The 15,845-nt window shown below is 41.6% G+C and overlaps 1 long non-coding RNA gene across 2 annotated transcripts in view; it reads right to left on the bottom strand.

The window, feature by feature from the left end:
* The window catches only part of LOC146785791 (uncharacterized), a 77,879-nt gene that overhangs the window by 19,363 nt on the left and 42,671 nt on the right, over positions 1–15,845 (bottom strand). The window contains exons 2-3 of one of the 2 annotated variants that reach the window (XR_014970799.1): positions 14,085–14,155; positions 5,212–5,245 (exon numbers count right to left, since the gene is read on the bottom strand). This is a non-coding gene — a long non-coding RNA (uncharacterized LOC146785791). The remainder of the gene's footprint in view (positions 1–5,211; positions 5,246–14,084; positions 14,156–15,845) is intronic. The other variant, XR_014970798.1, reaches the window with a different exon arrangement.

The following is a 15,845-nucleotide window of genomic DNA, read 5'->3' as shown; positions in this document are numbered from 1 at the left end:
TTTCTTTAGCAATGCTCTTGTGTGCCACCAGGTGGCATCATATGGCGCTGTGGTGACTTCATACAACACCATAATTGATAGAGTAGGACTGCACCCCTGGGCACTGATCCACTTCCATCTTATCTTGTCGCTTTTCCAGTGAATATAGGTATGTTACCAGGCCATTTACTAGGGAAGAGGTCTCCCCCAAATATGATAGGATTCAAGCTGTGCCATTACTATTGGAAGCAGATGCCCGTTACAGTCCCCTCATGACATGTCCCTGTGGTGATTGGGCTCTGGGCAGCACTTGAAGTTGTGTGATAAGTGTGCTGTAATGCACCTGAAGTTGATCAGAGAGCAGGAAGTGAAGCTTTGTAACCCTTTGCCTGGGAGAGGAGAGGATGTGGCCTTTCGGCTAGAGCGGGTGACCTTGATGCTGGGGAATGGGGCACGGGTCTCTGCAGGGATGCTCAACATCCTGTGATTCTGGGCAAATCACCTGATCTCTCCGTACAACAACACAAAATGAATGTATTCGTCTGTAACGCAACTGGTGCTCCTGGAAAGCGCTCTGATACCTTTGGGTCAAGTTTGAGGTATATAAAACTCTGTAAAATTAAATAAAGAGGATGCCACATTAGAATCAGCAGTCCCACTCAGACTCTTAGTGACAGGCCGTCTCGATACCGTTTGCAGGGTCCGTCCTGCACAAAGTCCTATTCTCGCTCAGTCTTCACTTCAAGTAAGTCAAAAACATACAGTACGTACAAGAAAGCCAAGCAGGACTCTAACCCATGGCGCAACTAAAACTCTGGCGACAGGTCGCAATGGCGATACTCCTAGAGTCTTTGACTTCCAGTGTCTTCTGACTCTGATTTAGTCTCACAACTGCACCTGGCGTGTTCCAAATTTCCCGGGCCCTCATCAATCCCGCACCAAATGTGACCATCAAAAAGTCCATGCTGCAGGTCTTCCCAAATCCGCCAGCTCTCTCTGGCATGCCTTCCGGCCCACAAAGCAGTAGGGGCTTCTAGCTGAACTTCTGCCAGAAGACCCTCCCCAATACCAACTGTCCCTCCCGGACTATGGACTCTGGCTTCAAGGTTTATGCCAGTTCATTCTATGTCAATGCTATTGCCGACTCCATCAGTGCTGGTACCAGAGAGAATCCCAACACGGCCTCCAACCCCACACTGGTGTTGTTTCGTACCAGGCCTATACTGGATTATGAGTTTACCAAGGCATAACCAGTATTCATGCAGCCAGATCCTCCACCTCTTTCTCAACTCCAGTAGTATCAGAGACTGGAGGCTCTCGTCAGCTCCAGCTCTGACATGGTCTAGGGCTAACCAAATTTCCCTCTTGACACTGATAATGGTGGGAGGCCCCAAATTTTCTCCTGCATCACTACACTTATAAAGAGCTGAGTCTAAGCTTCCAAAATGTCAGGTGGCCTAAATACCTTCCTGGAGACAGAGTTGGTCCACCAATGTAAGAGCCATTTAACAAGGCTCTTACCAACACTCTCATGGCCACTTGGTGTAAGTCATGCTCGAACCCTCTGGTGCCAGGCGACCCTGACTAGCCACCGGTGACCGTGGCTTTTTAACAACATACCCTATATCTGAAAAACGTGTGTTACAGGTATCTACCAATAAAGTCAAACCGAACAACTTCCCTTTGATCTCATCCCCTCCACCCTCACATGATAGGTAGTCAAAATGTATCAAAGCCTCTGGTAAGAAAATGTTTCTCTTGATAACCATTGAAGGCGATGTGACTGTTGGGCAGGGACACCCATGCCTTATATGACACAGCAAGAGAGCGCTTGCTGGCTTTCCCGTCTCAAACAGTTCAGGATGGACATGATGTAGCAAAGTGTGTGTTATGTACCATCCTGAAGCACCAACTGTATAATGTTAACTATTGGCACCATTGTTGTGCTTAGAAGGCACAGCTTTATGCAATTAGCTGGATTTTCAGGGATGTCCAGGCATTCCTCAGAGACATTTGATGGATCTGCACTGTTTGTAGTGAGGAACGACTCCTCTAAAGAGATTCAAGGATAGTTGCGACACTACAGGATCTTTGGGGTTGTAGTCTCGTGCCAGACCATTCCACTAGGAACACAAAAAATGTAGGAGCTACTGTGGAGTCCTAGCTTGCCAAAAGCATTGGGGCAGAGGACGTCACAGTGGCAGAAGTTTTTATTTGCACCAGCAGGGACAGCAATTCCTCCACTGCTGCAGCGGTTTGCAAGCTGACCAGCTGGCAAAGGACAGGATCCGACATTTCCTATCCAGCTGCAAATCTGTCATGTCAGACGGATGAGTTTTATAATTCATTCATATCATTATTTCCCCCTCCACCCCCCCAATCTTCTCTCACTAAAGCATTTTGCAGCAGATGACACCTCAGTCTTGATGTAGAAGTCTATCTCCCGCTGGTCAAAGATACCATTGAGCGGGTCCTAAGCATTTTATCAGTCCTATAAACTGTAACAAATGTTAACACAAGCTCTACCAGTGACTGCACAATACGATTCACCTCACACTGTTATACTGTGAAATCTAAAAATCTGACCACCAAATTTGAAAGGATCGAAGACAAGGACAATTCTGATTGTGCCCATTGCACAGGACAGTCCTCTGTGATCTCTGCCACCTTGTAGAGTGACAGAGGGTGACAATGACCTGGGATGTTGCACAATATAAAATTTAGGATAATAGTACTCAGCCTATAAAATGTCTCTTTACTAGGTGCCAGTTAACTTGTGTTCCTGTTTTATGGAATGTGATGGATTGTATAGCTGTTTGTTGAAAGAAATAGTGAATCGTAGAACATAGTTGCCCCAAAGAAATTATATGGGAGATGTATTAGTCAATGAGGGATATGCCCCAACTCACTCTGTAAAGAAAGTATCATTGTAATGAAGCATGATCTGTAGGAAAAATATGGGAGAGAACTGAACAGCTCTGAAATGGTTTCCCACCTCAGCCAATACCCATTGTTACAATTGCTAGTACCTCATTTCTCCTGTCTAGTTACAAGTTTGCACTGCATAACATGGTACACCAAAAAAGACCCATCGAAATACTTGAGCCACTCCTTCTAAACCACTCGGGATATGCCACTGGGTAATGTATAACATGTTGTTGTATTTCAGCTTCTCCATGTGTGACAGGAGGGGATCACCCATTCAAAAATAAGTTTGTCCCCGACCCATCGGAGATATCCTGCCTAAATTACTAGGTCACACTCCCCCCAGAATAAGAACACAAACAAACCCAAGAATTTTTTCGATTTTAATCTGTCTCATTTGTAAGATATAGCTTGAATACCAGGCACAGCAAGTTTAACATCCCCATGTGGGCATACCCTTCCTACTAGGGCATACCCTTCCTTCAAGATGAACCAGAGACAGAATTGATTTTGTCATTATACTTACCACCACAATTAAAGATTCTAAGATAAGACTCAGACGCAATTCACATTAAGACATCAGAGAAGGTGGTCATTTAGGGGTATCTTTTGTACCATCTAATGTTTGATATATACAGAATATTGAAATATATACCTTCTCCCAATTTCTCCCATATATTCCTTCGCTATCTTTTAAAATTGCCAACTACTACCATATGCTGATAAAAAAATTCTGCTTGAGATGTCTTCCAAACTGTCCTTACAGCCCTTAAATCTGGCCGATTAAATGCCCGCCAGCTAGAAGAGACAGATATCATCGTTTGTGGCTACAAAGGCAGACTTGTCTTGTATAATACGATGAATTACCACATGTAAAAGACTCTTATCCTTTCTGCAGATATGATCATAGAGCAATGAACCGTGGCCATGTTTAAAACTGAGTAATGGTTATTTATAAGGTCAGTAGATTAGAAAGACTTCACTGGGGGCCTTTCTTAGAGGCAATGTATCTGAAACAGTTTTTGATGTTAGGTTGTTTTGCTACAATATCTTCAATGGCCGATTCTTGGCCAAGTTGACAACTAAGCTTTTCACAGCCCAGAATGGGACAACATATTTGACTGATACTGTAATCTCCTGACTCTTGTTTTGCTAAAGACATCACACGGACAAAACTTCACACAATAACATTGAATATTACTTTCTTACCAAAATCATTCTGCACTTATGTGCATCTCTGACTCGATCATCATTTCAGAGGACATTTTAATAATTGAGGTAAAAATAGATTACATGTTTACTGCCAATAATATACAAACTACTTCAGGTATTTAGTTTAGCTTCTAATGTGGAACAACGTTAACCTTCCATGCTCATAGTATAAAATACGCAACATAACTGAAATTAATAAACTATAAATATACCAATACATATCGAATTCCCAAACAAAAGTAAAATACAGTAACCACCATACCATTTCTTGGGAAATCCCTGAAAGATAGCATGTTCCCTCCAAATTGGACAGTGGCAAATCTTACTAAGAGGTAACTTAGGGCCTCATTTAGAGTCTTTCTGGAGGATGGAATGCTTTGTCAAAACGTGATGGATATCATGACTCCTGTATACCAGCTGCTGTAGACTAAAATGCACTTGTAATATAACTGACAGGACAACAGCTGCTTTTGTGAGAGCATCCAGTTCACCAATCTCTCAATGCGGCCCATAGGCTTGGGTTGTATTATATTGGTGTTTATAGACTGCTTTCCGTAAGCCTCGCGAGGCCTAGAACAGGATGCATTCAACAGTATAACAGTGTATATTTAAAAATGGTACATCTGACTAATTTCTCTAAATATAGAACAGCCAAGCTTGAGTTACTATATCTGAATTAATGCTAAAAAGAATTACTCATCACAATCTGGCACTTATGTAGAGACGTGTATGGATTCCGAAAACAATGTTTTCTCGCAAGAGAATGTGCATTTTTATCTCCTCCATGTGCCAGTTAAAGGTAAACAGTGCTTGATCTTCAGAGTCATTGTGAGGTTAATCAAGACTTGGGGACAATGTGGGCACTGAGGGGCTTATCTTCTCAGCCTTGGCAGTGTAGCTCTAGAATAACGAGTTTTTGATATCTACACAAATATTCACTCCGAATAGAGACTACCACCATATTGTGAAGTTAAGTATACGTATGTAAAGATAAATGTACTATTCTCAACTCCACAACTGTGTAACTTGATAGATGAAACACAGGAAAGCCTGTGATCTCAGGAAAACGCAGATATAAAAACATGACTTAAATACCTTATTACAGTTGAGTTGTGCCATTTCAAGTCACCTGTAATAAGAAAATGACTCGGCTCAGAGGTATTACCTTGTTACAATTGAGTTGTGATGCCATAATGCCTACTGTTAAAGCTAGCATCCAAGGTCATAATTACAGCTGCGGTTTAAACAAAGACAAGCATTGGTAATGCCAATAGGTCTGGATTAAGAATGCACTTTCAAACTACACCTGAAAACCTATGTGCATTAATGAACCCTCCTCCCATCTGTGCTGCTGACAGGGAAAACGCCATAATTATCTAGTTATCTAGGACACTTTAATAGCATTACAATGACATGTGTGTGCCTTTGAAAGTTCGAGCTCAGGCAGTTGGGTAAATCAACAAAATGATCACTGCTGTGTGGAGGGCAAGCACTTTTTTTGTGGAAGCACACAACTTCTCCCAAATCAAAACATGTACTTCTGCCTCCTATATGTGGGCGGAGCCAAAGCTACAGGGGTTCTCACATAATTGTCTGGCGACAGCTGTGCTGTCAAGTCAGACCGCTGAAACATACTGTGATCAGCAGAAAGTAGAAAAGGAAGTGTGTTTATTTTTTCAACATAGTTCATACAGCAAAGAAAGAATCTCAGCGTGTAACTACATATTTGGAGATACAGACCTTTTTACATTAAACACATGTTCTTCAACAAATTACCAGCTGCTGTTTGTTGAGTTTAATTCTGTGCTGTAGATTGCCCTTTTACTGCGTTATTGTGCGTGTCTGAACCATACCATCTTTCATTTGTAGGAACAAGATTTTGAGGGTTTTACCTGTTTGTTGAAAGGGTGATGGTATGACCATGTACTATAAGGAATAATAATATAAGGAATAATGTACTTTCTGCCACTCGTCAATAAAGATATGTCAAGTCATAACAGATGTGGAGTTAATAGTAAATGTATACTTTAAAAAAACGCTCTACAAATTTGTTGGGAGGATGGCACTGAAAGTGTACTGTTTGGCTTTTTGCAACCTGGATTCCACTGGATTTGTCACTATATTGTGTTTTTCATGATCCTTTATTACAGCCATGTATAAACATTATTCTGCTGCACTGACAAACTTTTCTTGACATGTTTATGAATAAATGACCAACTTGGTAAAACTCTACATGTGAGCAGTGTGTTAACTTTCTGGTCCTTGTTTCCAAGTTCAGATTCCATCTAGCATGAGCCATGGGAGAGGTTTTGAAAATAATGTTTATTATTGGCAGTGAGCAAGCTGATGTATGTGTTCTGTGCACTACTAGAGATTAACAATTCGTGTCTAGTAACAGCTGCGGTCAGAAAGTGAATTTAACATGTGTCAAGTTTGTAATATCATATGAGTGTTTTTTTATCATGGTTTATTTAGTTTGCTTAACAAATAATTGGCATTCTGTAGACATCAGGTGCAAAAATAAATTCTTAATGGCCGCAAACTATTATCTAAACAGTTAACGGTTCAATAGAGGGAGTACGTGCAATGAGGAGTAAACAAAGTCATAAACAAGATGGCCACTGCAGCAAACTAATCCTCGCTGTTAATTCCACAAATACTCCTTTTTCTGTCTGGCTAGAAATAATTTCAGTTTTTTGTTGGACCTCATAACTTCAAAAGACAAATCATACAATATACACAGATGGGATTTTGGGTCAGCTTCCTTCAGCCATTTGCTTGCTGTAATGAGCCCCTTCAGCCATTGGCTTGCTGTGGTGACCCCCCCTTCAGCCATTGGCTCCTTGGGGAGTAGATCACGTTTTGGTATAAACCCATGGCATTTGCACATGTTGATATTTTTTGCTATTAGGATGTGGATTGGTGGAAGAGCACATGTTAGTCCTTTGGTTTGAGAATCTTGGTATTGGTGTTTCTGCACACCTCCGCCAGTGCCCTCTACACTTTGGCAGGCTTCCTGTCTGCTTGACGTGGCTACTGGTGAACCGCCTCTCCCAACCCGTGCCCCAGACCCCTGTAGGGTCTCAGGTCTACACGCCCTCCCACAGCGGCCCTTGCGTCATCACTTACTTGCAGCCCGTGGAGCGGATGTCGTGATTCTGACGTGAGTGACACCTGTGATAAATGCAGTTTATCTCACCCCGCCTGTGTGCCTTGATTCATAGTTACAAAGGGAGAAAAATATGCTTGACAGGTCGCTTACCTAAACAACTTCCAGGAAAACAAAAATAAAAAAAACTCCATGCCCTTTTGTCTCCTGGGATTATTACAATGCTCAAATTGGCAAACAAGAATTTTTAGATGGCTTCATCTAGCATATGAGCACTGGTGTGGACATAATTCTGTCAGTAGGGGCCTGGCCAGCGACATCAACAGTGCATTTTGGAGCACATTGAGTGAAGATTCCTACTTGTGAGAAAATACTGCACTTTTCCCCAGCAGAAATTTAGTCAAGTGAAGCCTGGCATAACGGGTATGGGGTAAGTCCCACTACAGTCTGAGTTTAGCATCTTTGAGGACGAGAAAACGTGTTATTACCATGTTATCTTCACTCCGAATCGTAAAATTCAGAGCTTCTTCGTAATACCACACTGGCAAGTAGCACACTACAGCTGTATTTACTGGGTGTGGTAATTACCTGATAACAGACTATTTGGCTCCAGATAGACCCACTGTGTTTCAATTTTGCTGATTTTTTTTTAAGCCTTGAAATGTTTAGATTGTGAACTAACCTAATGTTTTTTATTTGTATGAGCGCTATAAGACCGTATCCTATCGCAGCCTTATTTCACACTCTCCTATTCCCGAGCAAGAGTGTCACATGGGTCAAATTATAAAATGCCTTTACTGTTGAGTCACAGAAAGAATCTGGTCAGAAGAAGCAATCTGACATTTGGGCACATCTTTAAAAAAAACATTACATGTTGTAAGACAAATGTGCATTTGTTAATTTTCACAGAAAACTTCTTCAAGTCAGTCTGGGGATGCTGCGCCACCTCCCACACCCCTAGTTCCACCACCATTGTATATCAGTATGTGTGTTTTTGCTTTAGAGACTTAGCTGCATATCTCTCCATTTTGCATGGGGGATATCATGAGGTTTACCTTGTAAGGTGTCAGTTACTGCAAGGTGAGTCATTTAATGTGGATGTAGCCCATCTGTGTGTGGGTGTTCCCATTGTGAGTCAGCCTTTCCCATGCAGGCATTACAACGCAATGCTTTTACCATGGATCCATTACCACACGATGCCTTTCCCACGCATATGACTTTCCCACGAGACCCCGAGAAGCACTCCCAAACTGGTGGAAATTATCTTTAAACCAGTTAAAATCCTAGAACCATGCGTGCCTCCTCTACACATGTTGGTATTCCGCCTTGATCACGGGTTCCAGCGGCAGCTAATTCCTTGTGACTACTAGGATTTCGACACCTGAAATTCTTTATTGTACTCCAATGAGCCTCCCCGATGGGACACAATGCAACCATATATACTAGGGTAAGGTTGTTTTTAGGATTTAGGTGTGGGAAATGTTATAGGGTGATAAGAATGATTTGAGAGTTTGGGGAAAAGGAATTGGGTGGTAAGGGTGTTTTTAGGGTTTAGGGATGCGTATGGAAATTGGATGGTCAGTGTGTTTTTAGAGTTTAGGGGTAGGCAAGGAAATTGGGTGGTAAGTGTGTTTTTAGGGGTGGGTAAAGGAATAGGATAGGTAAGGTAACAAAAAAGAGGTGAAAGGGCCTCCCCCCTCAAAAAAATATGTATATTTTTATAGTGATTTATTTTTTTAAATGGGTGGATTTTCCCCAATTAAACAGAACATATGTAGGGGTTTCACTTACCTTATGTATACATACCTTGTATTGTAACGGCATGCATGAAAAAGGTAAATGTGTGATAAAGGCAATGTGTAGAAAAGGCATTAGTTGTATACAAGTGCATGGTAATACATACCAACCGGTTCTGACAAGTGCACATGTCCCTTTGCAGCCTCCCCGTTCTTCACAGAAGCCTCCATTGCTAACTAGAGAGACTGGGAACTCGCAGGTCCAGGAAAGACTTTATGTAATTTTTTTATAAGGAAGATTCTTTATATAGTTAACCTGCATGTGTGAATGTACATACATTAATATGTGTGTGTGTGTGCCGCATCCCACTGGGCCTTGCATGCAAAAGCTGTCATTCATATATGACATAGCATGGTAGGGGCTGCGTGCCAAAAATGCCTTGGCAGAGATCCTTCAATATGTGCGGTATTTAAGGCGAGGGCACCTTCTGATGTGATGTGTGTGTGTCTGAGTGTGTTGTGCTCCTGAGAAGCTTAATTGATTAACTCACTGCACTACTCCAACAGTTCCCCAAGTAGATCCACCATGGCAAACTTTACTTCCTAAACCTTAAGCGCGCACACACGCTTAACTATGAATATGAGTCATTGCATTACAGTCCACTATGTGGGGAGTCATTACTTAGTACTTTTACATCAGGAGCTTATATATTGACAATGCCTTTATTTCACATTTTTTAAGTAAGCACTTTTAGAATGTATTTTTATATTTATCCAGTATTGGATCTTTCATAGATTCACATGCTTGATTCATCCCTGCTGTCGAGGTGGGAGTCTCATGGTAAAGTTTATAATAGCAGTAATTAATCTTATCATAGGCAACAATGCATTGAACAGTCACTGCATTAGCCCATCCTATCCTTTTGTAAAAAGAACCAAAGTTAAAACACAGCCAATCAGACATCAGCACCCTCTAGAACATTCCACAGAGAGGCAGGTCTCTCATATTGTCTACGGCACGTCATTGTGACAGGGAGTCTCCCTGAGCTCTGCTCAGTTTTTTCTCTTCATCTTGGATATTGTGATTTCATGATGTCAGAATCTTCAAATAAAGTTATCTTCAGACCTTGTGGGTCATGTGGTTAGAAAAGACTGCATGCTGAGGATCCCCACAAGGATTGTATTTACTGCTTGTACCCTCTTCATAAGGTAAAAGACTGTAGAATTTGCAGAACGTTTTATACAAAGACTTTGAAAGATAGAGAATGCAGACTGCTTATTTGGTTGGAGAGACGAAAGTCTAAATCTTCTGTGCTCTCTGATGAGGAAGGCAGTGTCAGTTCCCAGGCATCAGTTGAACTCTCTAAAAAGTGGTATAGATCTTTGGAATCCCCTGAGGGACATAAAAAAGTGTCCCAAAACACCCATGAGTCTGCACATACTGCCTCAAAAAAAGGGAACCAACTATTCCCTTCTGAGGAAAGGTCTGCCTCAAAAACTGCCTCTATACGTAAAAAAATTCAGTCAAAGGTTGTAAAGTTATCGTCGCCGTAGAAAAAGACCTCGTCGATGATGAAACCACCGTTAGAATTCGTTTCCCAGCAGTCGTTGACGGCGCTTACATCGTCCATGGAGGCTTCGTCGACTAGGATTAAATCGACGAAAGCTTTGTCGTTGTCAACAGCACCTATTCTACCGTCTGCACTAATGTCGTCGGCGACTGCACTGTCAACTATTTGGCGAGTGTGAACGCCTCCACCATCGTTGGCATCTCTGCCGTTAACGGTGCGTCTACCATAGACGACTACTTCATCAATTACAACTTCGACGGTAGTAGCTCCGTCAACGGCATCAACAATGACAACAACGTCGCTGACTACTGTTTTTTCTATATCGACGGTATCTGTATCACAGTCAACAAAGATTTTGTCGATGCCTTGAGCAAAGAGAAATTCTACCTTGAATATTACACCTATTTTGTTGTTGAGATTCTCGTTGACGATGCCGTTGTCGATTGGTTTCTTCCAGGATCCTTCATACACCTCGCCTTTACCTCCAAGTCAGTTCTTAGAGGAGTCTGAGGATGATGGAATGTTCAGTCCGGCTCACAGTCCTTCACAACTTAGTGTCAAGTTTCAGGAGTATGAAGATGAATATTATGGGTAGGGCTCCCGGTTTTATGGTATTTTTTTTTTTGCCATTTCCGTCTGTATTTATCCATATTTATTTTTTGGGCATTTTTTCTGTATTTATCCATGTTTATTTTTGCCACAAGCAAAAGGCGACGCTACAGCTAGTATTTTTCCACCTTTATTTAAATTGACAAGGCACACTGGCACCCGGTTGTTATTGGTCAACACAATACATTCATCTGAAAACTTTGCCATTGTAGTACAAGCACATGTGCATTTCAAGAGACTTTGTTAATGAAGTGAAGACCACTGAAAACCCGTTCAATATTTGCTGATGATACCGGAATGGCCAAAAGATTCAAAGAAAGATTACACAGTGTTGGCCATTCTTGCTTCTGAGAACGCCAGTATGTCATTGCACTGATGTCTTTTTGTGGGATAGGGTGCACTACATATTTCTTGAATTCTTCTTCTACAACATTCATTACATCATCAGAAGCTCCAACCAACATGAATAAATCTTTGTAACCCTTGAAATCCTGACTAAACTGAACTTTCTTGAATGGGTCCAGGATTGTAACCCATTTCCAAAAAGAGCTGTAACTCATTTGCCCAGTTATGTTACGAGCTAGTACAGCATCCCACTTGTTTTTCAGTGCATCTTTAAAAGTAATCATCTCTTTTATTAGGGCATTTGCTTTTTTGGGTAGTAACATTTGCAATAGACTTGCGATCATTGGGTCTTGCGTATAGTCTTGCTCCAATGTCAAAGCCATGTCAATATCTAATGCTGAAAATATTTGGTGGGCATGTGTTTCTTCTGACACGAGCTTCTTCTGAATGTTGATGATACCAGTGAGAGTTTTAACAATGAAATGCATCTTCACATAGAAAGATTGGTGGTTTGCACTGTTGGGGCTGAGTAGTTTACGTAGGTGATCAATTTTGGATCCAGTGGCTTCTTCATTGTTTACAAAAGCTAGGAAGTGGTGCCATATTTCCAAAAGTCTTACTGCTCCCTCATACCAGCTGAACCATCGGATCACAACAACCGCCCTTGGATATCTCATTCTCCCGTCTACATTTCCTTGAGAATAAATGTGTTTTAAGTTTCGCGCATACTTAAATACTGCTCCAGCCTTTATAACAAAATCATACATGTCCCGGTTCTCAGGCTGAGACAGAGCATAGGAAACAGCAGCATGTATAAGGTGACATGGATCTTTTACATGGATGGTATTAATCCTCTGAGCAGCGTGCAAATCAGTTACTGCCTTTGTCATATAGGTTCAGAATCAGAACATATTGCAACAAGATCATGCCATGATTTACCCAACTTTTGAAGTACTCTGTATACAATTAAGGCAATTTTAGCAGAATTACACTCATCAGTTACAGTGATGTCAACTAAGGCTGAGCGGCGACCCTTTTCTTCATCATCACAGTAATATGTAACCAATGTTCCAATGGCTGGGTCACCATGCACCTCTGTGGTGTCATCAATTGTTAAAGAGATAGGGACATTTGCTACAGCTTGACGTATGTTTCCAAGCTGTGCTTCAAACACTTCAGGGAGATATTTTTCGTACATTTGGCTGGATTTCCAAATTGTCCTTGCTGCAGGGCACAGCTGCCTAATCAGCTCTCCAATTGGACCATCAGTCTGGTGAAGTAGAACACCACCTTCACACAGAGCTTTCACAAACTTGTGCGGGATATCCGCAGCCTCTTCAATATTTTGGCGTGCACGAGTTGTGCATTGCTCCATGGTCATTTGCTCCATGCGGGCCTTCTTTACGACTGGAGAAGAAAGTCTCTCGTGGGTTTTGCTGCTCAGGTGGGCTTTGATATTATCCGCTGCCCTGTTTTCAATGTCGACAGTTGTTCGACATGACTTGCAGGTGAACATTTTCATCCCTTTAAGGGATACGGCTTTCAAATTCAGCATACTCCTGTACGTAATCGTCAATGTCCTTGCGTTTGCGGCCCATCTCTATAAATGTAAGGATTCAACAATTAAGCAACCATTGGTTTGATGTTTGAAATACTGTATGTGACCATGGCAAAACACTCAGCCATTATCTGCACTGCGGAATTGGGTATGTAGGAATTTTACCCCAAAGACATACAAATCCATCAATGTTTCTCGTTGATCTTAGCTTGTACATTTTTCGTTGCAATTAGTTTCTTCTTTCTCCAAATATGTTCATATATACCAATTGTTTCTTCATTGATATATACACACACTCACTCAATTAGGTGATTTATAGAGCTCAGCGAATCACTCGAGAGGGTGTCCAGGCACTTGCAGGGTCCGAGAGACTCATTTGAATAGGCAGGTCTTAAGATCATTTTGAAATTCCAGAATAGATGGTGCAGTCTGGAGCTGTAGGGAGAGGTTGTTCCATGTCTTCGCTGTGAGATAGGAGAAGAAGTATCCTCCGCTCATGCTTCTGCTGATGCGGGGGGTGTGGGCGAGCGAAATGGAGGCGATGGTGACGCGTATTCTGACCTCTGCAATCTTTTTTGCTATTGGTAATCTATCCGTCATATCACAAAAAGTAAATGATGCAAAAGGACATCATGGACAAACTATGAAAAAGAATAACTTTCAAAATGGGCCCCTTAGGGCAGAAAGACCCACAGCAGTGGTTGCCTTATTGTTCCGGATTTCCTCAAAGGTAAAAAAAGCTTTATTTAAGGTTTCAAATTCTAGTTTTTCCAGTGGGGAGACAGAGGTAGACAGATGGTGTTTTTTATCTTGTTTTATGATGTGCCTTTTCTCTGAACAGTTACCCTCACCGTAGGCATACACCATACTGACGTAAAACTCTGTTTTTTATCGACCTGATAAGGATGAAAGGCCGAGTAGACCCACCAATTTCAAATGGACAACCTCTCTTTTAAACGGTGTGGTACTAATTACATGGAAGTGCAGAGGTAAATGGGGCACCTCAAGCAAGTATTGAACACTAAACTTAACAGGCTTACCTTAATAAGTGTTAAACAGGAAGTGACGTCAGGACCTTGCAGCAGCAGGCGAGTCAGGAGAGTGAAACACACTGAAAGCAAGAAACACAAAGTGAACACAGACCCCTCACATATAGTGCAAAATTACCTCCTACAAACACCATACGTCACATGTCACACCAGTATAAGTTGCAGCATAGTGCTCTGTCCTCCACACACACTACTTTGATAAATGTAATCTTTTCAACACAATGACATAGCACTAACATTTTATATTGGCATGCTTCTTTTTGCTTCAAAATTCGCTGCTGCTCAAACAAGGGAAGGGGTAGAGAAAGTCGTACGAGTTATATAAACTGGCACACATAGATAACAAGCAAACATGAGCCATGAAGATAGCAGCGCGATCGCACCCCAGTACAAAATGAGTATTTTGCTTGTAAAAGAATGCCAATATAGTCAAACAGAGGGAACAACAAATTAAAAATGGCAACACAACACACTGATTTTAATGGTAGCTTTACAAAGTGTTCAAGCAAAAACAGTTTAAAACGCTGCCTTTATCTTTACTGAGATTAAGTGTAGTAAGGAGAATGCCAGAGGCCCGAAGTAGCTGCTCCAGGGCATGTGTGGCCGCTGTGCCTGCACTACTCTGCGTCATTCCTTCTTGTGGTTGTCAGAGATAGGCAACCCTCATTGATGTCATCATCAGAGTTTGATAGAGAGAGACAGGCAGCACTGGGGGAAAGAAGGGTGGGCAGAAAGAGAGGAAAACAGGGATAGAGAAAGAAAGGAAGGATGAACAAGAATCTGACAGCATGAAATACAGAGAGTATCAGGTGTTAAAAGGAAGAAACCAAGATGAGGCACATTTACTGTTCAGCAACCCCAGAAAATAGAAGTGACTCTAACATACCCGAACCCCCCCACAAGTATTAGTGTCACGCGGATTAGTGTAAGGGCGTGAGAGCACTGGGCTGCTGTTCACTTGACAGAGCATAATATTCAGAAAGTTGTTAAACAGGCAAGCGCTTTTTTTACACATTAACTTAAAGCAAGGGTAGCACAGGTGTCCTGTACCACTTTTCTTTAGGAACACGTTCATTTTGAAAGACATTGTGCAACAAAAATGTAAATATGATAGATTATTCAAAATGTTGAAAATATATATTTCAGTAACTTTCAGAAATATTTCACCTTAGTACATAAGATTATATCACTGTATTCAGAAGTATGTATTAGTAGTGATAGTTTTCAAACAAGAACTTAGAAACAGTCATGCCTCCTCTGTTCCCTGTCAACAAGACCTTTAGAGAGGCAAGCAGCAAATAATTTTTTATTTGTACCCTGTGGATGGCCTATACTTGGAACAACAATGCAATTTAGTAAATCAAACCCAAAGAAGATTTTGTGCAGCACACATCCAGAACTCGTGCATTTCAAGGTGTTCTTGTATGTGAAAAAGAAAGCAAAGTGAAATTAAAAATTGCCTAGGATCACGCAATTTGGTCGAGTGTGGAAGCCAGGGTTGATTCCAGGTTTTCTGGTTTCAATTCAGTCACTAGATCGATATCTCTTTCACTCGCACTTTGTACACCATACTGTAATGCTTAGCCGTTATTTCTTGGAAGATGAGGTTACAGCATGGGTGACACACAAAAGCGACACGAAAGGCCAGTGTGTTTTGGGTTTGAGTATCCACAAGAACCTCAAACTGAGCCAGAACCAGGCACCTGACTCACGTCGCCCACCTCTATCACCTAATGGCAATTAAGGAGACTA

This window comes from Triturus cristatus, chromosome 11 (assembly GCF_964204655.1).
Source record: "Triturus cristatus chromosome 11, aTriCri1.1, whole genome shotgun sequence".
Taxonomy (NCBI): Eukaryota; Metazoa; Chordata; class Amphibia; order Caudata; family Salamandridae; genus Triturus; species Triturus cristatus.
This window is presented reverse-complemented; position numbering and strand designations above follow the sequence as displayed.